The sequence below is a fragment of the Pongo abelii genome, chromosome 2, assembly GCF_028885655.2.
Source record: "Pongo abelii isolate AG06213 chromosome 2, NHGRI_mPonAbe1-v2.0_pri, whole genome shotgun sequence".
NCBI lineage: Eukaryota > Metazoa > Chordata > Mammalia > Primates > Hominidae > Pongo > Pongo abelii.
In genome coordinates, this window is record NC_085928.1 from 35,958,843 (window position 1) to 35,981,384 (window position 22,542).

Genomic DNA, 22,542 nt, shown 5'->3' on the forward strand with positions numbered 1-22,542 from the left:
ATCAATGTTCATCAGATACATTGGCCTGTAGTTTTATTTTTTGATTTGTCTTTTTCTGGTTTTGATATTAGAGTAATATTGACCTCATAGAATGAGTTTGGAAGTATTCCCTCCTCCTCAATTTTTCAGAATAGTTCTTGTAGGATCGGTATTAGTTCTTGAAATCTTTGGTAAAATTCAGCAGTGAACCCATCAGTTCCTGAACTTTTTTGTTGCTGGAAGAGTTTTTATTATGGCTTCAATCTTATTACTTGATACCAATCTGTTCTGGTTTTGGATTTCTTCGTGGTTCAGTCTTGGAAAGTTGTATGTGTCTGGGAATATGCCATTTGAAGGTTTTCCAATTTATTGATATAAATTTGCTCATGTAACCTTTAATGATACTTCATATTTCTTTGGTATTGGCTGTGATGTCTCCCTCTTTATCTCTGATTTTATTTATTTGGGTCTTCTCTCTTTTTTCTTGGCTAATCTAGCTAGAAGTTTGTCAGTTTTGTTTATATTTTTAAAAACAGCTTTTTTCATTGATCTTTTGTAGTGTTTTCTTCCTTTCAATTTCATTTATTTCTGCTCTGATCTTTACTATTCCTTTTCTTCTACTAATTTTGCATTTGGTTTGCTCTTGCTCCTCTAGCTTTTTAAGATGCATTATTAGGTTTTTTATTTGATGTTTTTTGATGTGGTTCTTACTACTATAAACTTTCCTCTTAGTACTGATTTTGTTTTATTCCATAGGTTTTGGTATGCAGTGTTTCCATTTTCATTTGTTTCAAGAAGGTTTTAGGTTCCTTCCTTCTTTCTTCATTGATCCACTGGTCATTCAGGAGCATATTGTTTAATTCCATTTGTTTGTCCAATTTCCAATATTCCTCTGTTATTGATTTCTAGTTCTATTCCACTGTGGTCAAAGAAGATACTGGATATGATTTCAATTTTTTGAATTTTTTCAGATTTATTTTGTGGCCTAACTATGATCTATGTTTGAGAATGATCCATATGCTGAGAAGAATGTGTATTCTGAAGCCATTGGATAAAATGTTCTGTAAATATCTATTAGGTCCATTTGTTCTATTGTGCAGATTAAGTCCAATGTTTCTTTGTTGATTTTATGTCTTGATGATCGGCCTAAAGCTGAATATGGGGTGTTAACGGTTTCCAGCTATTACTATATTGGAATCTATCTCTCTCCTTGGCTCTAATAATATTTGCTTTATATCTCTGAGCACTCCCACGTTGGGTGCATATATATTTAAAATTATTATATCCTCTTGCTGAATTGGCCCCTTTATGATTAAATAATAATTTTATTTGTCTCTTTTTACAGTTTTTTATTGAAATCTATTTTGTCTGATATAAGTATAGCTACTTATACTCTTCTTCAGTTTCCATTATATCTTTTTCTATCCCTTTATTTTTATTCTATGTGCGTCTTTACAGGTGAAGTGTGTTTCTTATACACAACAGATCATTGGGTCTTGTTTTTTATCCATGCAGCTACTCTGTGTCTTTTGATTGGAGAGTTTAGTTCATTTACATTCAATATTATTAATGATAAATAAGGACTTACTTCTGCCATTTCCTTATTTTTTCTGGCTGTTATATGGTCTTCTCTTCTTTCTTCCTTTTTGTCTTCCTTCTAGTGATGGTGATTTCTCTGGTGGTATGTTTTAATTTCCTGCTTTTTATGTTTTTTCATATCTATCATATACTTTTTAACTTGTAGTTACTGTGATGCTTGCAAATAATATCTTATAACCCATTATTTTAAACTGATAACAACTTAACATTCCCCACTGTTTTTAACTTTTCGTTGTTTGTATTTATATCTTATTATACTCTCTATGTATGTAAAAGTTGTTTTAGTTATTATTTTTGGTCATTTCATCATTTAATCTTTCCACTAAAGACATGAATAATTGACACACCACAATGAGAGTATTATAATATTCTGTGCCTTTCTGTGTACTTACTATTACCAATGAGTTTTGCGCCTTTAGATGATTTCTTATTGCTCATTAACATACTTTTCTTTCACACTGAGGAATTCGTTTTAGCATTTCTTGTAGAACAGGCCTGGTTTGGTAAAATTCCTCTGTTTTTTGTTTTTCTGGGGAAAGTCTTTATTAAGCCTTCATGTCTGAAGGACATTTTTACTGCATTTACTATTACAGGATACATCTTTTTTTCCTTCAGAACTTTAAATATGTCATGCCAGAGACATATTTAAAGTTTCTCAGTGTAAATGTCACCTGTCTCTTGGTCTGTAACATTTCCACTGAGAAGTCGGCTGCCAGATCTATTGCAGCTCCATTGTATGTGATTTGTTCCTTTTCTCTTGCTGCTTTTAGGATTCTTTCTTTATCCTGGACTTTGGGAGTTCAATTATTAAATGCCTCAAGGTAGTTTTCTTTGGGTTAAATCTGCTTGGTGGGCTATAATGTTCTTGTACTTGGATATTAATATCTTTCTATAGGTTTGGAATGTTCTCTATTATTATTACTTTGAACAAACTTTCTACCCAAATCTCTCTCCCTGCTTCTTCTTTTAGGCCAGTAACTCTTAGATTTGCCTTTTTAAGACTATTTTCTAGCTCTTGCAGGCATGCTGTATTCTTCTTTTTTATTCTTTCCAGTTTTGTCTCTTTTTACTGTATTTTCAAATAATTTTTAAGCTCACTGATTCTTCTGATTGATGAATTCTGCTGTTAAGAGACTCTGATGCATTCTTCAGTATGTCAATAGAATTTTTCAGGTCAGAACTTCTGCTTGATTATTTTTAATTATTTCAATCTCTTTGCTAAATTTATCAGACATGATTAGAATTCCTCCTCTGTATTATGTTGAATTTCATTGAGCTTCTACAAAACAGTTATTTTGAATTCTCTGTTTGAAAGGTTATATACCTTTGTCTCTTTAGAATTGGTCCCTGGCACCTTATTTAGTTTGTTTGGTGAAGTCGTGTTTCCCTGGATCTTCTTGATGCTTGTGGATGTTCATTGGTGTCTGGGCATTGAAGAGTTAGGTACTCATTTTATTTGTCATAGTGTGGGCTTGTTTGTACCTTTTCTTCTTGGGAAGGCTTTCCAGGTATTTAAAGGGACTTGGGCGTTGTGATTTAGGTATTCTCACTGCAGTCATACCAGCTCCACAGGACACCCCAAGCCCAGTAATGGCATGGCTCTTTCAAACTCATACAGGTACCACCTGTGTGGTCTTGGGTAAGAGCCAGGAGAATTCCCTGTATGACCATAGACTCCTGTTCTTTCCTTACTTTCTCTCAAACAAATGTAGTCTCTGTGCTGAGCTGCCTGGAGCTGGAAGGGGGTGACATGAGCACTCCTTTGGCCATTACCACTGGAACTGTGCTTGGTTACACTAAATGCCAGCACAGCACTGGGTCTCACTGAAGGCCCACAGTGTCCACTCCCTGCCTATTTCCTATGTTCATTCAAGGTCCTAGAGCTCTACAATCAGTAGGTGAAAATCCAGCCAGGCTTGTGTCCTTCCTTTCAGAGCAGCATGGTCCCCTAGCCCTGAGAAAGTTTGGAGATGCTGTCCAGGAGACAGGGCCTGGATTTGGTAATTTTTGAGATCTACTTGGTGCTCTATTCTATTACAATTGAGTTGGTACCTAAGCTCAAGACAAAGTCTTTCCCACTCTTTGCTCCCCTTTCAACTTTAAATGTCATGCCACTGACATATTTTAAGATTCAAGCATAGGAGTTTCTCCTTGTGGCCACCACTATCCCAGGCCCATAGCAAGTACTGCTTGGCTGCTGCCAATATTCACTCAAGGCCCAAGGCTCTCCAATCAGCTTATGGTGAATGCTGCCAGGCATGGGTATCTCCCTTCAGGGCAATGGAACCTCCTGGCCCAAGGTAGGGCCAAAAAAGTCATCCAGGAGCCAAGGCCTGGAATCGGGAACTGGAGGAGCCTGCTTGGTCCTCTGCTCCATTGCAGCTGAGCTGGTAACCGAGCTACAAGACATTGTCCCCATTATTCTTCCTTATCTTTTCGCAAGCAGAAGGGGTCTCTTCACATTGTTACCATAGTTGGGAATTCACTGGGTCACACCTGAAACCAGCATGGCTCTGAGTCACACCGAAGTCCCACTGCAAGTACTGCCTGGATACCACTACTGATTATTCAGAGTCCAAGATCTCTTTAGGCAGCAGGGAATGAATACTTCCAGAACTGTGTCCTTCCCTTCAAGGCAGTCGGTTCCCTTCTGACACAAAGTGTGTTTAGAAATGTCATCCAGGAGCTAGGGACTGGAATGGGGGCCTCAGGACTCTGCCTGGTGCCCTCTCCTACTGTGACTGAATAGGTATTCAAGTTGCAAGACAAAGTCCTCTTTACTCTTCCTTCTCCTCTCCTCAAGCCAAGGGAAGGAGTCTCTCCTGAAGCTATGAGCTTCACTGCAGCCTGGGATTGGGGGAGAGCTGACACAAGCACTTCCTTGGCTGCACCAGCTGGTGTCTCGCTATGTCACATACCTTCCAAGTCCACTGACTCTGGGCCCAGCACAGCACCAGGACTTGCCCAGGAATTGCAGTTCATATGATCTAGATTGTCTTTCAAGTTTGCCTTTCAAGTCCTTATGGTCTAGATTGTCTTCCAAGATTGTCTTTTATTTAGGACCCCACTACCTTTTAGCACACAGTGGCAGGGATTGCCAGAACTCATGTTCCAACTACTGGGTGGACGATTTGACTCTGGCTAGAGCTGGTTTAAATGCTCCATCTGTAAGTGCTGACTGAATTCTGTCCTGTATTGCTTCCCACTACAACACGGCATCACTGAGTTCCAATGCAAAGTTCCACAATCTATGTGCTCTTCTTTCCTGAAGCACACAGATTCTCTCTCCATGCTACATGTCTGCATCCAGGGAATGGGGAGGGGTAGCATCAGTAATTCAAGGCTGTCTTTCCTACCTTCTTCAGTGAAATTTTTTCTTGATATGATGTTAAAACCAGTGATCACTCACCTGATTTTTGGTTCTCATAAAGGTGCTTTTTTGTGTGGATAGTTTTTCAATTTGGTGTTCCTGTCAGGGGTCAATGCTGGGGGTGTCTACTCAGCCATCTTGTTCTGCCTTTGCTGTTATTGCTTCTTATAATTCAACTGCTGCTCCTAACTTTATAAAACACATTTCAGTAACTTTCAATTTATACCATCATCATATTTCATTTTTAAAAATATATTTCTTAAAGTTTCAGGACTTAAAAGAATCCCATAGATCCTCTGGACCAACTTTAATGATACGAAAATGGCCACTCAGAAAAGTTTTGTCTTTTACTAGTGGCAGACTTAGGGCAAAAAGCTAATCTCCAGACTATTTTAGCAAGGGCTCTTCCCACTGCTTGTAAAACTCTGAAACCCCTACCTAGAATCAGAAAAAGCATGCTCATGTGCATGCACCATATTCCTTCCTGCTAAATATAGGTATAGATATACTTGCCTTAAATCTTTTAACTTTTTTGACTGTCCTCACCTTTCCTTCTCAGTTGCTGCACACAGCTGTCTCAATACTTGGCTGGAAGGAAGATCTCACCATCCTATCCTTAAAGGATCATTTTGGTTAAGAAAAGTTTTCTTTGAACACATGAGCAACAATATGTTATTTCATCCAACACAACTACAAAAGAAGCAGACTGATTATTTTGTAAAGCCTTAATGACTTTATTATCCCCCGTTGCATTTAGATTATTTGCCATATGACTTTCCAGTTCCTCCCCAGCTATGTGGATTGACCAGTGGAATGTTAACAGGTGTGATGAGACCATGGCTTGTAAAGCACCTGTATGTTTGAGTTTGCTCTTTTGTGACTTTGTCATGCCATGAAAGCTTATGCCCTGGCTAGCCTGTTTGTCCCAAGATGAGGACAAGAGACACATGGAACTGGGACAACCCATTCCAGGCAAGACAAGCCGAGCACAAAGCCGCTCAGGTGACCCACAGATCCATGAGAAAAAAATGATAGTTGTTTCAAATCACCAGGTTTTAAGGCAATTTATTACACAGAATTTTGTGATACTAGGTTACTGATACTCCAGAGTATACAGGGTACAATAAATATATCTGACACATGTTGGACAAATACCTATAGACTGTATAAGACACAGAGTTAGTTTCTCTTTAGTATGGAGTCATTTTTGAACAATCTATATTCCAATAAGAGGCTGAGGATATAATATTAGAGTAGTGATTTAGAGCATGATTGAAGTTAGATTGTCTGTCTTTGCTCCCTCCTATCTGATGGCTCTGAGCAAATTACTTAATTTTTCTGTCCTCAGTTTTCTCATCTATAAGTGGAGACAACGTTAGTATCCATCTAGCAGCACATCTGTCATGTAGTAAGTCCTCAAATAATATTGGTTATTAATAATAATGTACTGTCTCATCATATAATCTTGGAGTGTTGGTTAATAAGTTTTTAATTTATTATGCAATCAATTTCTCTTTTCAGCTTAATTTTGAATTCATAATAGTTTTTTCTTGGCTTCTATTTCTAAGATATATCACCTTTAGGTGTGTGCTCATACTTAGTAAGTTTTTATTACAAGAAACCTCTCAATGACTTACATTAATATTTCAAGTAACACTTTTATTATGCTTCTGTGTTTCTCTTATTTTAGGACTCTTAGTTAACGACTGCATTAAACTCACCCATAGTTTGTGTAAATAGTTCATGACAACTTAGACTTATTGATAAGTCATATTTAGTATTTTATTCACGATATCCCATGTCTTCTTTTCTGGTTTCCTCTTACATTTTGCTAAAGAACATCTTAGAGCAATTTTAATTTTTTCAAAGATGTTCAACTTTATATCTTTAAAATTGTCTTTACTTTTCCTTCTCTCTTGAATAATAGATTGCCTAATGGAGAATCCAATATTCAAATCCCTCAGGATTTTATAGATATGGCTACATATTTTCTGGCATTTGGTGTTAGAAAACACCAATGTCATTCTGATTTTTCTTCCTTTTCAGATAATCTGTTTTTACTCTCTAGAAAATTGTAAGACTTTTTCTTTCTCCTACGACTTCACAAATTCTTCCTCGATATTCATAGGTCCCTTAATGCAATATTGCTGTTTTGTATTCTAATTCTTTTAAATAAAAAAAAACAGTACCTTCTCTCAGTTTGGAAAAAAAGATATTCTTCTATTATTACTTGGATTATGTCATTCCTCCTATTCTCTCTGGCTTCTCCTTTTACAAGTTTTATCAAGAAGATGTTAGAATTTCTAAACATTTTACATGCTTTGTGAATATCTAAACCTCATATACTGAATGACATCATTCCTTCCAAGTTTCTTTGACAATTTTCATCTGTCTTATTGCACTACATTCCAAGAAAACCTTTTGGCTTGATCTTCCATAAAACCGATTTGGCGTTCAACCACATCCGTTCTAATATTCGGGATTTTTTTTTGTCCTGAAGTTTTCTTTTCTTGTAGTTTCTTATTTGGCTTTGGTAATAGGGTAATGCTGGCCTCATAAAATGAGTTTGGAAGTGTTTTCTCCTCTTTCATTTCCTGGAAAAGTTCGAGAAGGATTGATATTAATTCTTTCAGTGTTTAGTAGAATTCATGAATGAAGCCATCAGATCCTGGGTTTTTTGTTTGTTGGGAGGTTTTTTATTACAGTTTCAATCTCTTTACTCATTATTGGTCTGTTCAGATTTTCTATTTTTTTATAATTGTTTTGGCAGATTGTATGTTTCTAGAAATTTATCCATTTCTTTTAGATATCCAATTTGATGGCCTATAATTGCTCCTAGTAGTCTCTTATGATACTTTGTATTTATGTAAGGTCTCCTCTTTCATTTATAATTAAATTTGAGTCTTATCTTTTTTTCTTTAGTCTGGCTAACAGGTTGTAGATTTTGTTTATCTTTTTAAAAAATCAACTATTGGTTTCATTGAGCTTTTGTTTTTCTAGCCTCTATTTCATTTATTTCTGCTCTGATCTTTATTATTGATATTTAGGCAATTAGTGTAATATACTTCAGCAGTTAGAGAGTATGACTTTAGTCACATCTTTTGTATTTTTCAATTGCTCTCTAGCTGACACATAACTTGGTTGGCATCTCCTTCTTGAAGTAGTCCTTTCTCTCCCTAATTTCACAAGAATTCAAAGAATATGCTCCAGTCTTTATCTACTAAGTCACTGGACTTTTCATCAACTTGAACAGTGACAGAGGTGCTAACAACATTGGACCTTAAAAGGGAAAATGTTGACCTTCTTGGAAAACTCTTTCCCCATCTCATAATACTATCCCATGCAAATATTCCCATCTCCTCACCAGTAACCAACTCAGCATTTCAAAATCAGATTAAAGGCAGCTTTCATTAGCCAAGGTTCTCCTTATTGTCCTCTTTCACTTGGACAGTGGGTTAATGTACCCATTCAAGTGGCCCTTTTCTGAACAAAAATTAGCTCCAACGTGACAAGTCTTGTCCATCTAGATGAAAAACACTTTCGGAAATTAAGAACTTTACATTCCACATCAATTGCTCTGTTATATTTGTTTCAATAAGTATATGTTTAATTTCTATGAAATCTCCCTTTTCTTTTTTTTTTTACTTTTTCTTAGTGGCCTATTCTAACTGTGTGAATGCAGTGTCCCTCAAATATCTCTTAAGATACAAATTAAATTGTTTCAGTAAGTTTTTCTATATTTCACCAGTAATTCAATTGTTTCAAGAATTACTTCAGTTTGTTTCATTTGGTGGCTCATTTTTATGCTTTTTTCTTCAACTTATGGAAATTCTGAGTTGTTCATTTATATTTATAAGTAGTTCATTTATATTTACAGGTTGCTAGTGTGAAAGTTACAGCTTCTTTGATAATGAACATGATTACAAATCATAGAAGCCATGACTATAGTTAGCGAGTTGGGCAGTATCTTAGTCCATTCAGGCTTCTATAACAAATTACCATAGATGCAAGGCTTAAACAACAAACATTTATTTCTCATAGTTCTGGAGGCTAGGAAGTTCATGATTAAGGTGCTGGCAGGTCCAGTGTCTGATGAGGGCCTTCTTCCTGGTTCTCAGGAGGCCATCTTCTTGAGGTGTCCTCACATGGCAGAGAGCAAAGACAGAGGAAGCAAGTTTTATCATGTCTCTTCCTATGAGGCACTAATCCTGTCATTAGGATTCCACCTTCATAACCTAATTACCTCCAGAGGCCCCATCTCATAATATTATCCCATTGGGATTTAGAGCTTCAACCTATGAATTCTGGGAGACACAAAAACGCAGTCATGCAGTGGATGGGAGTTTTTCATTAGAAGGTGAGAAAGTTTAGCCCTGTTGGCAGCTGACATTACCCAGGAGCACCATTCCACTTCTCTTTATAATTCCAGTACTCACTTTAAATATCTCTTGCCTATCCCCAGTGGCAGAATCCATCTGCTTCTTTATTACCTTTCAAACTATTCATGCCAGTTCTGTTGGAACTGGGTGGAAATGCTTTTTCTAGGTGCTTGAAACACCCCAGTTTCATTAGTCTTCCTATTAAATGCCACAAAGTTGAATACCTTCCTTACCTCTTCATAATTACGATCCCTGGGCTTTTCCAAAAACCTCCAAACTTTTCAAAGTTCTGTTTAAAATTGAACAAATTACTTTCTTCTTTCACTGCTACTCTCTTTCATTTGTATTAACTGTACCTACCAGTTCTATTTGGTTATTTCATCAAACAAATCCCATCTGCTTTATATCATTCAGAAATGTTTTGCTTCAGCTGGTATCACTCTTCCACATTTCCTAGTGCTGCTGTAGTGTTTGCTTATTTTTCGCCCTGGTGGAACATTAAGGAAAGAAAAGTAAACGTATGTGCTTAGTAATCAAGAGGGCACTTAGCTCCCAAGTGGCCTTTTCTCTTTATTTTTCTTTTTTTCTTCCCTATTTATTTTTATTTTATTACTTTTACTGATTTAGTTTCTTTCATTTTGTTTTTATTCAAATACATTTATAAAAGCAGTACTGGCATAGGAATTAACAGTTCCTTTATTCTAATCATGTTTCTGTGATTCCTGCCTGACACAGAGTAGGTACTCATCAAGTATTTTCCAGCAAATGAATACATGAAGCAAATTATCACACACTCCCCGCCCCAGACTTCAGCTTTTCCAATGTGAAATTAGGAGGCCTCTGCAAGTAATAGCAAGCTATGGTTCTTCTTGGGCTTGATAAAAAAACATTTATCATCACCGAACATCAGGCACCAAGAGGGGAGAGGCAGCCAGTGTGTGAGCAAGAGCAACAACCTAAGACAGAAAATTGTGATCAAAAACCTAAAAGGAAACCTATGACATCAGAGTCTCAGAGGAGTTCAAAGCAACCATAATTAGGCTTAACAATTGACTCTCCGGTGGCTACATAACTGTGATCAGGCCAGAGGGCAAGTGAGCACTGACTGAGTAAACTGAGAGAGCAAGATAATAACACAGTCTGCCTTTAAAAGGATGCATGTAAAGATCTTCTCCCTTTTCCCAAATTCCCTTCATAAAAACCAATGTAGAAAAAAATCTCTAGGACCCTAGGGCCTGAAAACCCAGCACTGAGAAATTATTTTAACCTCCTAGATGGGAGATCTATGAGCTGTATATCTGGACTTAAACACTGTCTGCGAGGTTGACAATGATGATAAGGTTCCCAAGTCAAATGGTAAGTCTGACACAATCAAACACAACAGGGGTAACTCTATTCCACATGTGGTCATCAGAAACTCTTCATTAGCAATGATATTGCCTGGCAAAACTAAAAGTCAAAATCATAACAATGTTTTCAGTGAGTCTTTTACATTTTGAATCACCTTGTTGCCATACTATTTCTAAGAAATCTAAGGAAGGAAAAAGAAGAAATTACAAATTTTACATCTGCTTAATACAGTGATCTTCAAACACAGTCACCTGGAGTGCTTGTTAAAACACAGACTGCTAATCCCCACCCTCAGTTTCTGATTCAGTAGGTTTAGGGTGAGATCCAAAAATCTGCGTTTCTAACACATTCCCAAGTGATGGAGACACTGCTTATCCTGGGACTATACTCAGTAATTCCAAAATGTCTGCTATAGCTGAGTCTGGTTTTGGTGCTTACCTTGATTTTTCACACTGTGTTTTTTTCTTGCCTTTTGACATGTGTTATAATTTTTTGTTGAAAACTGGACATGATTTATTGAATAATAGGAACGGAAGTAAATAGGCTTTTAATGTGAGGTTGTATGTTTATCTGCCTAGCAGTTAGGCTGAATTAAATGTGTGGTACAGCTATAGGTGTCAGAGGCTTCAATCACCACTGGCGACCTTGTTTTTGTCTCCCATGTTGTCTTTGGGTTTCCCTAGAAACTCATTCTTAGATACAGTTTTTGTCTTTCAGTGCTCCAAGTTGTAATTCACTGTTATTACGTAGGAGCCCTATTGGTGTAGTGTGATGGTATTGAGGAGGGAGGCATTCTATAATATTATGATTAAATTGCTGTTTCTTATGGGCCTGAGTCCTGGGACTGCGACCTTCAGAATTCTTTCTTAGCCTTTTTTTCTCCCTTCTGTGAGGCAGAAAACGTACAGAGGACTCGGTTGTCTAATTGCCCTTCCTCCACATAAGATAAGACTCTAGTAAACTAGTTTTCCTTCAGGGCAGGACTTTGATATGAAGAACACACTGGGCTTATTTCAAAATGGTTACTTTTGCCCTGCCAAAACCACAAGGGGATTTTTCTCCAATCTTCACTAAAAGAATCTGGTAGGAATCTGCTACTATATGAACGTGTGTGTACCCCCAAAATTCATGTGTTAAAATCTAACCCCTAAATTGATTATATTAAGAACTGGGGCCTTTGGGAGGTGATTAGGTCATGAGAATGAACACATTATAAAAGAGATTTGAGGGAGCCTGTTTGCCCCTCCTGCCATGTGAGGACTCTGCAAGAGAGACTATCCATGAGAAATGGGGCCTTCACCAAATGCCAGATCTGCTGGAGACTTCCTCTTGGATGTCCCAGCCTCCAGAATTGTGAGCAATAAATATGTATTGTTTATAAGTTACCCAGTCTGGTATTTTTGTCATAGCAGCCTGAACAGACTAAGACAGGATCCCACAGACAAATCTCACAAAAGCGTGACAGGTCCAGGTCCTCCTAAGACTGGGCTCCAAGAGTTTTTAACTCTCAAGCTTGTCCACATCCAGCTTCAGCAATTTTTCAGTTACCTTTAAGAAACACTCAAATGCCCCTACCCATTTCTGGCTCCAGTGCTTTGTGTTTCTGGCAAGCTGTGATTCTATTTGCCTGTCTCTTCAGCTTCCTAAATAGCAATTTACCCTGTCACCTCGATTCCCTGATAGACTAAGAAGAGTTGTTGAACTACATTGTTTCTTGTGGTGAGGACAGGTGAGACATTTCTAAGTTATTTACATGTGTAAGAAGAAACCAGAAGTCAGGACTGTTTGGGGACTATACTTTAAGAACCACTGGTTTAGCAAGAAAATAGCCACCTTCAGTCAATCTCGAAATACATGAAAGCTTTAGGCTCCACTGCGTAGCCTCCAATACCCACCTTAATTTAATAATTATTTGTAGCATTATTTTCTTCCAGCCAATGTCCTTCATGTCAAAAATAATACATGCCTTAAAAAGGGGGGAAGACCCAACACCCTTGATTGAGAGGTCTCATGTTGTACATGTCTAAGCCTGCCTCACCCTGAGTCACATCCTCACCCTAAACCACATCCTCAAGTGTACCTGTTGGAATGCTTTTAGCTGCAAGCATCAAAATACCTGACTCAAATGGTAGGAACAATAAGAAGTATTCTAACAATAAGTATTGACTACATAAGAGAGACTCTGAAGCATAATGGACTGCAGAGCAGTGGACCTAAAGGCTCAACTATGTCATCAAAGCCACAGGTTCTTTCTACTTTCATCCTGCTATCGACACTCTTTATTTTATTCTAAACTTGGCTCCCCTAATGTTTCCAGTAGGTTCTCAGTGACAAAAAAGGATAAATGTTTTCCTCTTCATGTCCACCGGGAGAGAAAAAACTAGTTTTCTCCAGCACTCAAATAAATGCTCTTTCTTTTATACTGTTTGGGACAACTTAGGTCATTTGCTTACCTCTAAACCAATACAGATGCTCCTGAACTTATGATGATGTTATATCCAGATAAACCAATTATACGTTGAAAATATTGTAAGTCAAAAATACATTTAATACAGCTGACCTACTGAACATTATAGCTTAGCCTAACCTACCTTAAACATGCTCAGAACATTTACATTAGCCTATAGTTGGGCAAAATAATGTAATACAAAGCCTATTTTCTAATAAAATATTAAATATATCATGTAATTTTTGAATGCTGTACTAAAAATGAAAAAAAAAATGTTGTATGAGTATTCATCATTAATGTACACAGCTAAAAGCACCATAGTAAAATTGAAAAATTGTAAGTTGAACCATCGTAAGTTGGGAATCATCTGTAATTACTGCCACATGAAGCTCTGAGCCAATTGGCTTAGGCTTAAGTTCCTGAACCACCATATTCAAGAAGTATGAGACACATACTTTGTTTTAACTAATCAAGAACTAATGAGGAGCTCAGTCAGTTCTGCAAACTACAAATGAGAAAAGAAAGGATTCTTAGAGCATAGAACTTTTGACATAATTTTGACATGCGCTAATATGAGTCTAAATTTGAGAATACACAGCACTAGTAACTGTGAATAATTCCAGTGACACACTTTTAAGACTTCTGGTCTTAAATATAAAAAGTGCCGTGGACACAACACCTATCATGCCCACTGAAGTTATTACTCTAAAACATTCTCACAAGATGTGAAATCCCTTCTCCTTTCCTCAAAAATCTCCAATTGGCTTCACAACTATTTAACAGGAGAAACAAAATAAACTTTAGCATTCCTTTCGCCTTGGACTCCTTTAGAAAGTTGTAGAGCATTATTTTCCTTTTGTATTTCAGCAATTCTGTTTGCGGGGCGGCTTCTTCTTTTTTTTTTTTTTTTCTCTCTAAGCTGATCATTACGGATAAACATAAAATCTCTAAATAGATTTTCCTAGTCAGTTAACCATATTCTTGGGGGAAAACATAAGGTAGAATCATTATTAAAAAGCATTCTCAGTAATACACACATCTTTATTATGTCAGTCTTTTGCCAAAAAAAAATAAGATTGATAGTAAATTCCATTTAATTTTTTTCTTCACAGAATCAAGCCATCTGCCTCAAAACACACCACCAGCCTCTGTTAGATGAATTCACACATTTTAAAGCCCCGAAGTAACCATTTGAATGGAAATTGGACACTTCTTGTCATTTAGGAAGCTTTTTTAAACTGGAAAGGTTTCTCGTTTGTTCAATTAAATGGGTGTGTATGCAATACACTTTATGAAATTTATCCCAAAACAGTGAGGGCTGAAATAATATTTGAAACAGATGGCACAGCTGCTGTATTTAGAGAGCTAACCATGGACATAGATGGGGACATTGAGGGAACTATGAAGTGCAAGCCAAAATATTGTACAATCAAGATTCTTAGTCACAGCCATTAAAGATGGGAAAATCTTTTTAATGTCAACCTCTTCCATAATGGAGGTGTGTGGAAAGTGCTATGATGTAAGTCAAGTGGAATTTATACCCTTTTCTGGATGAACTCTTTTCTTCTCAGTTGAGCCTTAAAATTTGAAAATGCTGGATCTGCTGCCTTGGAGTTTTCTCTCTCTTGAATACTATTTGAAAACAATGCTGAAAGTATCATTCCCCAGGGAATGTTAGACAGTGGTGTGTGCACAGCAGAGAAAAGCAAATTATAGTGTTTAAAGCTAGAGGGAGGGAACTGATGGAAACCACAGACATCATTTCTCTGGTGCCCTAATTTTATAGGTGAGGAAACAAAGGCCAAGGAGGGTTAAATGATTTCACCTCCACCCCACATAACTGGTCTCTGGAGACTCACTCCCAGGCAACTTCCATCACAAATACTGTTTACTAAAATGAAAGTTTGGGTATTTCTTTTTATTTTGTGCCATTTTATTTCATTTCATTTTAAATAAGACTGTCACATCTTTTAAAATTCCATTACTGATGAGGCAGATTTAGAAAGGCAAAGTAGGGAAACAGATCAATTTTTTCTTAAAATTGCTTTAAGGTAAAATTATTTTACAAAAATGGAAGTATATATGCTCTAATTTGGGGAAACCGTGTGTGTGAGAACAAGATGTTTGGCTAGATTTTTCATTTCACATTAATCACGTGGACATAATTTGCACGTTGTTTTAAAACACCTGACAATTCTGCATATTAATCTAATCAAGGAGGCTAATTTTTAAACACAAAATTTTTGAACTCAGAATTCGTGAGTGGGTGTAATATGCCTGAGCAAGCCCCAATCTTCTGCCATACATATAAGTCATAAGCAGTGACCAGAAGGAAAATATCCAGTATTCACAGGAACAATTCTTTTTAAATGCAGCAGTGTCTGGAGTCCAAAGGTTCACACATTTCCCTCTCTGTGCTGGTTTTACAGACATGAGTATTGAAAACAGATGCCTTCAGTTTCTCTAGGGGAGATCCCTGAGCTACTGAAAATGACAAATCTCGCAATCACATTCAGGCTCCCATATTCTTCTACATTGAAAAGAAATGGATAAAACCTTTAATCAGAAAAGCAACAAATAACTAAGTTTATCCATCATCTTCTCTGAAGCCCTGCTAACAAAACAGAAATGAAGCCATATCCATCTTCAGAGGAACTTTTCCCCAGTAGACAATGATTCTGTACTTCAGTGGAGTCCTCCTGGTGAGGGCAAATTGATTTTCTAAAACATTCTTGGTTATTCCAGGGACAGAATAAAGTCACAGCCTGACACGTTAACCTCCCACTACATTTCTAAGACAGGATCTATACACCTGGAGCAGAGAAAGAATTAGGGCAACTTCAGGTCACTTCAACAGAAAGTCTATTTAGGTCTGAATGACCCCAACAGTTGGATTATTTACTACCTTTGCCTCACCAATTATTTCACCATGGCTCTGTGAATGAATGGTTGTAGCACAGTCTTTGTTTCTGTGAAAGCCAGAGGAGTAGTTCCTAAGAAGCAATAACTGCACACAACTAACATGTATACTGATAACCAGCAGGGGGTCTCCCCAGAGTGAGATTATACTTCTCTATCTTTTGCACTCAGGGAAAACAAATAAATTTCTCCAGCACCCTGAGAAGTGTCAATCTACTTGCTTCCAATGCACATTTTGTATGGGTTTTTATAAATAATTTTAATATTAGAAAGGCTCAGATACACTGATCTTAGAACTTCTTTTAAGCTGCTGACATCTCCTTTCTCACATAATAAGTGGTGAAAGCCAGTCAACAGTTAAAGGGTGTTTCTTTTTCTTTGATGTGGTCTTGCGTATTAGAAAACCTCACTGAAATTCATTCCTATGAAGTTCTACATCAGGATGTATAAGTCATCCATTCCAACACACACATTCATTCACATATCTGCTAATTTGGAAAGAGAGAGAAAAGGAGAATTTTGTTTTGGAAAAAAAAAGCAGCACAGCAAACCTGTCTTTGAATTACTTTTACCATTTTGTTTTTCTATCAGTATACTGGAATGCCTATCCTAGGGCAACATGGATAGCTAATCTATCCCATATTCATTCCTGAAAGTTCTAATTAATGATCCAGGAACTCATTCTAAGGTAAGAGAGCCTACCATTTGGTGTTCCCTGTCATTTAGGGTCATTTGCAATTGAATGCTGCAAAAGATGATTTGTGGTGCTGACTTGTAAGTATTGCTCAAGTTATCTTATGTCAAACTACACACTCTGGAGGGACTGTGAGAAACTAAAAGACAGAGATAAATAAAAGAGTTTTAACACAAAGGACTTTATATGAAACAAGGAATGAAACCCTTTATTAGTCTCTAAATCAAGAATTGTAAGACTGATGAGGAGAGTGTCCATTCTTAATCTGTTTGATGATAGGAAGAAAAGCAAAGACTGCTATAGAGAAGAAAAATGCCATCAACAATGAGTGATAAGTTCCCAAAGACCTGTGAAGGTCAGAGTAACAGTAAGAGGGGCCACAGCAGCAGGGATGGCCACTACCAGGTGATAACAGAGAATTTAAGCTTCCAAACAAAATATATAGGCCACCCTAAAAAATTCAAGTGGTGTTTCTTTATCCTCTACTATGCATTTGAAAGTCATCTGCTTCTATTTCTTGAAAGTCCACACTTTTCAACCCAGGTTAATACCTTCTGTCACTTCTCCATGGGCCCCTGCTCCCTCCATACAACCTCCAAGCCTTACTATCGGGGGAAATTCAGCCAGATATTGGGCAAAATTCACCCCCGATATTTCACGTAGGTTCTTTTCTATTTTCCCTAAACATCAGCCAGTTTGAGGAATAAACGGACAGAGTACAAAAGAGAGAAATTTTAAAGCTGGTTGTCTGGGGGAGACAACACATGTCAGTAGGTTCCGTGATGCCCCACAAGCCGCAAAACCAGCAAGTTTTTATTAGTGATTTTCAAAGCGGAGGGAGTGTATGAATACGATGTGGGTCACAGAGGTCACATGCTTCACCAGGTAATAGAATATCACAAGGCAAATGGAGGCAGGGTGAGATCACATGACCACAGGACCAGGGCGAAATTAAAATTGCTAATGAAGTTTCGGGCATGCATTGTCATTGATAACATCCTATCAGGAGACAGGGTTTGAGAGCAGACAACCGGTCTGACCAAAAATTTATTAGGCGGGAATTTCCTCGTCCTAATAAGCCTGGGAGCGCTATGGGAGGCTGGGGCTTATTTCATGCCTACAGCTCCACCATAAAAGACGGCCACACCAAAGGGGGCCATTTTAGAGGTCCACCCTCAGGGACACATTCCTTTCTCAGGGATGTTCCTTGCTGAGAAAAAGAATTCAGCGATATTTCTCCCATTTGCTTTTGAAAAAAGAGAAATATGGCTCTGTTCTGCCCAGCTCACCGGCGGTCAGAATTTAAGGTTATCTCTCTTGTTGCCTGAACACTGCTGTTATCCTGTTCTTTTTTCAAGGTGCCCAGATTTCATATTGTTCAAACACACATGCTCTACCAACAATTTGTGCAGTTAACACAATCATCACAGGGTCCTGAGGCAACATACATTCTCCTCACCTTACGAAAATGGTGGGATTAAGAGATTAAAGTAAACACAGGCATAGGAAATCACAAAGGTATTGATTGGGGAAGTGATAAGTGTCCATGAAATCTTCACAATTTATGTTCAGAGATTACAGTAAAGACAGGCATAAGAAATTATAAAAGTATTAACTTGGGGATCTAATAAATGTCCATGAAATCTTCACAATTTATGTTCTTCCACCATGGCTTCAGCTGGTCCCTCCATTTGGGGTCCCTGACTTCCCACAACACCTTACCACTGTGTGCAATTATGATAGGTGTACTTTTCTGGAGGTATATTATATCACAATGAAATAAAGACACAACTACAAATTAATAGACAAATATGAAATAGGTCAAACGACACCTAGTCAGTTCTGTTTCTGAGAAAGATGGTGAATTGTTCAGTGTATTCTTTGCAGCCTGAATTTTTTTTTTCAGATTCCTTTCTAGGTTTATTTATTTTTTTGATTACACTTTAAGTTCTAGGATACATGTGCGCAACATGCAGGTTTGTTACGTGTATACATGTGCTATGTTGGTGTGCTGCACCCATTAACTCGTCATTAACATTGGGTATATCTCCTAATGCTTTCCCTCCCCCCTTCCCCCACCCCACAACAGGCCCCAGAGTGTGATGTTCCCCTTTCTGTGTCCAAGTGTTCTCATTGTTCAATTCCCACCTGAGTAAGAACGTGCGGTGTTTGTTTTTTTGTTCTTGCAATAGTTTGCTGAGAATGATGGTTACCAGCTTCATCAATGTCCCTATAAAGGATATGAACTCATCCTTTTTTATGGCTGCATAGTATTCCATGGTGTATATGTGCCACATTTTCTTACTCCAGTCTATCATTGATGGATATTTGGGTTTGTTCCAAGTCTTTGCTATTGTGAATAGTGCCACAATAAACATACATGTGCATGTGCCTTTATAGCAGCATGATTTATAATCCTTTGGGTATATACCCAGTAATGGGGATTGCTGGATCAAATGGTATTTCTAGTTCTAGATCCTTGAGGAATTGCCACACTGTCTTCCACAATGGTTGAACTAGTTTACAGTCCCATCAACAGTGTAAAAGCATTCCCATTTCTCCACATCCTCTCCAGCACCTGTTGTTTCCTGACTTTTGAATGATCGCCATTCTAACTGGTATTTTTTCACAAGAGAAGATGCGTTTTCCTCAGAGCTAAACCCTAGCCTCCTTCCCAGAGTTTCCTTTCTCCCTGGTCTTATTACACTATTGAACACTATCATCTTACATGGAGCTGTTACCCATTTGTTCTTCTGTTCTGCAATCTATAATTTGCATATCACAAGTTGGCATATGAAATTTAATAATATTCTTAGGTTTATTTTATTCTAATATTCAGTTTCATGTTGTGATTTCAGAAAAACATAACTTACTGGAACCACGTTATTACTCTTAACCATATATGTTTCAAATACCTTTCAAAGTATAAATTGTCTTCTACGTTTTCCAGTTTAAGCAACCCCACCCACACAGATGCACACAAAATCTTGTAAAAGTTGACAATTAAGAAGCCAACTTGAAGTGTGCTTATGAATGGAAATCTAAAGCTAGATAAAAGTAAATTAGAAATCCAATGATCAGAAAAATCCACTTGGGATAATTCAATTCACAACCATAACATTTAAATAATTTCTTAAAAATAAAAATCTCGGCAGGGTGCAGTGTCTCACGCCTGTAATCCCAGCACTTTGGAAGGCCGAGATGGGTGGATCACAAGGTCAGGAGATCGAGACCATCCTGGCTAACACGGTGAAAACCCGTCTCTACTGAAAATACAAAAAAAAAAATTAGCTGGGCTTGGGGGTGGGTGCCTGTATTCGCAGCTACTTAAGAGGCTGAGGCAGGAGAATGGCATGAACCCAGGAGGCGGAGCTTGCAGTGAGCCAAGATCATGTCACTGCACTCCAGCCTGGGCAACAGAGCAAGACTCTGTCTCAAAAAAACAAAAAAATAAAAAAAAAATAAGCAAATAAAATTTTAAAAAATCTCATTCTATACTTCCAATCAATGTCACTCAAGCAAATGCATCATTGTATATAAAGGATTAAATTCCTCTATGTATCTTAGGTGTCTATAGCTTTTGAAATAGAAGACAATTTCTTGGCAGAAAATGGATAAAGTTCCATATGGCTCCTGTCTATTTCTTTTAAAAATTCTGCTGCAATTAGGATCCCTTCCCATAATAAAAACATGATGAGATTGACAGTTTTCTGAAATCATAGCTAGTATATTAGGAAAACTTGCTCTTGGTTTTCAATAACTACAGAGCATAACAGAGGCACAAACTGTTGATCAAAGAGGGCCTGAAATTTTAACCACCTTCTTAAGGAATTGTATTTCCCTGGAATTCAGTTCAACTTTAGGAAGTTCTCATATACAATGGCAACTCATTATAAATTTCTCCATTTTTATAAACTATTTCCTGTTAAAATTTGCTTTAACTTTTTTTAAAAAAAAGATAAATGGAAATTTGAAAAGTAGAAAGCAGATTGGAAGACACATCAATCTTGAGATGGTGAAGGAGTCAAATATCACATTTAAAACTCTATTTTCCAAAATGGCCAAATATAAGCCTTCACCCATCATTTTCCCTGCAAGAACACCGAACTGGACAACTATCCACAAGAAAAGACATCCTCACAGGAACAAAAAAATCAGGTTCATGATCAAAGTACCTAGTTTCAACTTTATATCACAGAAAGAGGCACTACAGAGGATGGGAAAGACAGTCTTGAATTGCCAAAGCCAACCCTCTCCCTTCCTGTGGCAGTGGCCACATAGTACTGAGAGAGAATCTGTGCACTTAGGGGAAGGAGAGCACAGTGATTGTGGTACTTTGCATTGGAACTCAGCGCTGCCCTGTCACAGTGAGAGCAACACCAGGCAAAACTCACCTGGTGCCCACAGAGGGAACATTTAGACCATTCCTAGCCAGAGAGAATCACCCATCTCAGTGGGCAGAACCAGAGTTCTGTCAAGCCTTGCCACCACAGGCTAAAGTGCTTTGGGGTTCTAAATAAACTTGAAAGATAGTCCAGGCCACAAGGACAAAAAATTCCTTGACAAAACCTGTTGCTGTGCTGGGCTCAGAGCTAGTGGACTTGAGGGGCATCTGACCTAGTAAAACATCAGCTGGAGTGGCCAAGAGAGCGCCTGCATCACTCTTACCCCAACCCCAGGCAGCATAGGTCACAGCTCTGGGATAGACTCTCACATTCCAAGCCCTAGTTCTTGGATGGCATTTCTACAAACACCCTGGGCTAGAAAGAAACCCACTGACTTGGATTAAGATGATGGATGAGAAGCAGCACTAGCTTGCTTCCCCAACTTGGACAGAAAGAGCAGCATGTGGAGACTCACATTATGAACTTTTGCTCCACGAACTATTGCAGGAACATACCAGGAGTGCCGAGAGAATCCACAGACCCTTTGAAGAAACTGGATCACCACTGCAGGCTCCCCGAGATGCTGGAAAACTGGGAGTCTGTTTGCTTTCACAATGGGGAGGCTTGTGGCCTGGGGCAAGCTCTCAGCCCTGGTCACCAGCTTCCTGGAAATAGAATTGGTACTGTTGGGCAAGATGAGGGGAGTGAGACCAGCCTTTAGGACTGCAGGCTGTGTGGGAATGGAATGAGGCCTGTGACTGCCAGCTTTCCCCCACTTCCATGGTGACCTGTATGACTCAGCAGATGCGGCCATAATCCCTCTGGGAATATAATTCCATAGGACTGGGAACCACACCCCCAACCCCAACAGCAGCTACAGCAAGCCCTGCCCAACCTAAGGCTGAGCTCAGACATGCCTATCCCTGCCCCCACCTGGTGGTCTTTCTCTACCTGCCCTAGTAGCCAAAAACAAAGTTCATAATCTCTTGGGAGCACTATGGCCCTGCCCACTGCCTGAGAAACCTGAATACTTACCCAGGTGTCCCTAGGGTGAGTTTGCATCCTTCTCCCTATAGGACTGAAGCTGATGCACTCTTGAAAGTGCCACCACCTGGCTGGAGGCCAAAGAATACAAAACCAGTGTGCTAAACAAAAATACAAACAAGGGCCCTCACAGAGTCAACTTCACTCCCCTGCTACCTCCACTGGAGCAAGTGCTGGTATCCACAGCCGCAAGACCTGAAGATGAATCACATCACAGGACTCTGAAGACACTCCCCAGTACCAGCCCAGAGCCCACTAGGTCTTCTGGGTGGCTAGATTCAAAAGACCAAAAACAATCTATACAGTTTCACTCTCAGGAAGCCCCATTCCTAGGAGAAGGGGGAAAACACCACATCAAGGGAGCACCCCATGGG

At 38.3% G+C, this 22,542-nt stretch overlaps 1 long non-coding RNA gene across 3 annotated transcripts in view; it reads right to left on the reverse strand.

Moving 5' to 3' along the window:
• Window positions 1-21,858, reverse strand: part of LOC129058329 (uncharacterized) — a 38,646-nt gene extending 16,788 nt beyond the window's left edge. For 2 of the 3 annotated variants that reach the window (XR_008523431.2, XR_008523433.2), the window contains exons 1-2: window positions 21,640-21,858; window positions 9,688-9,814 (exon numbers count right to left, since the gene is read on the reverse strand). This is a non-coding gene — a long non-coding RNA (uncharacterized LOC129058329). Of the gene's footprint in view, window positions 1-9,687; window positions 9,815-21,599 lie in introns of all 3 variants that reach the window. The other variant, XR_008523434.2, reaches the window with a different exon arrangement.
• Between the last annotated feature and the right edge of the window lie 684 nt (window positions 21,859-22,542).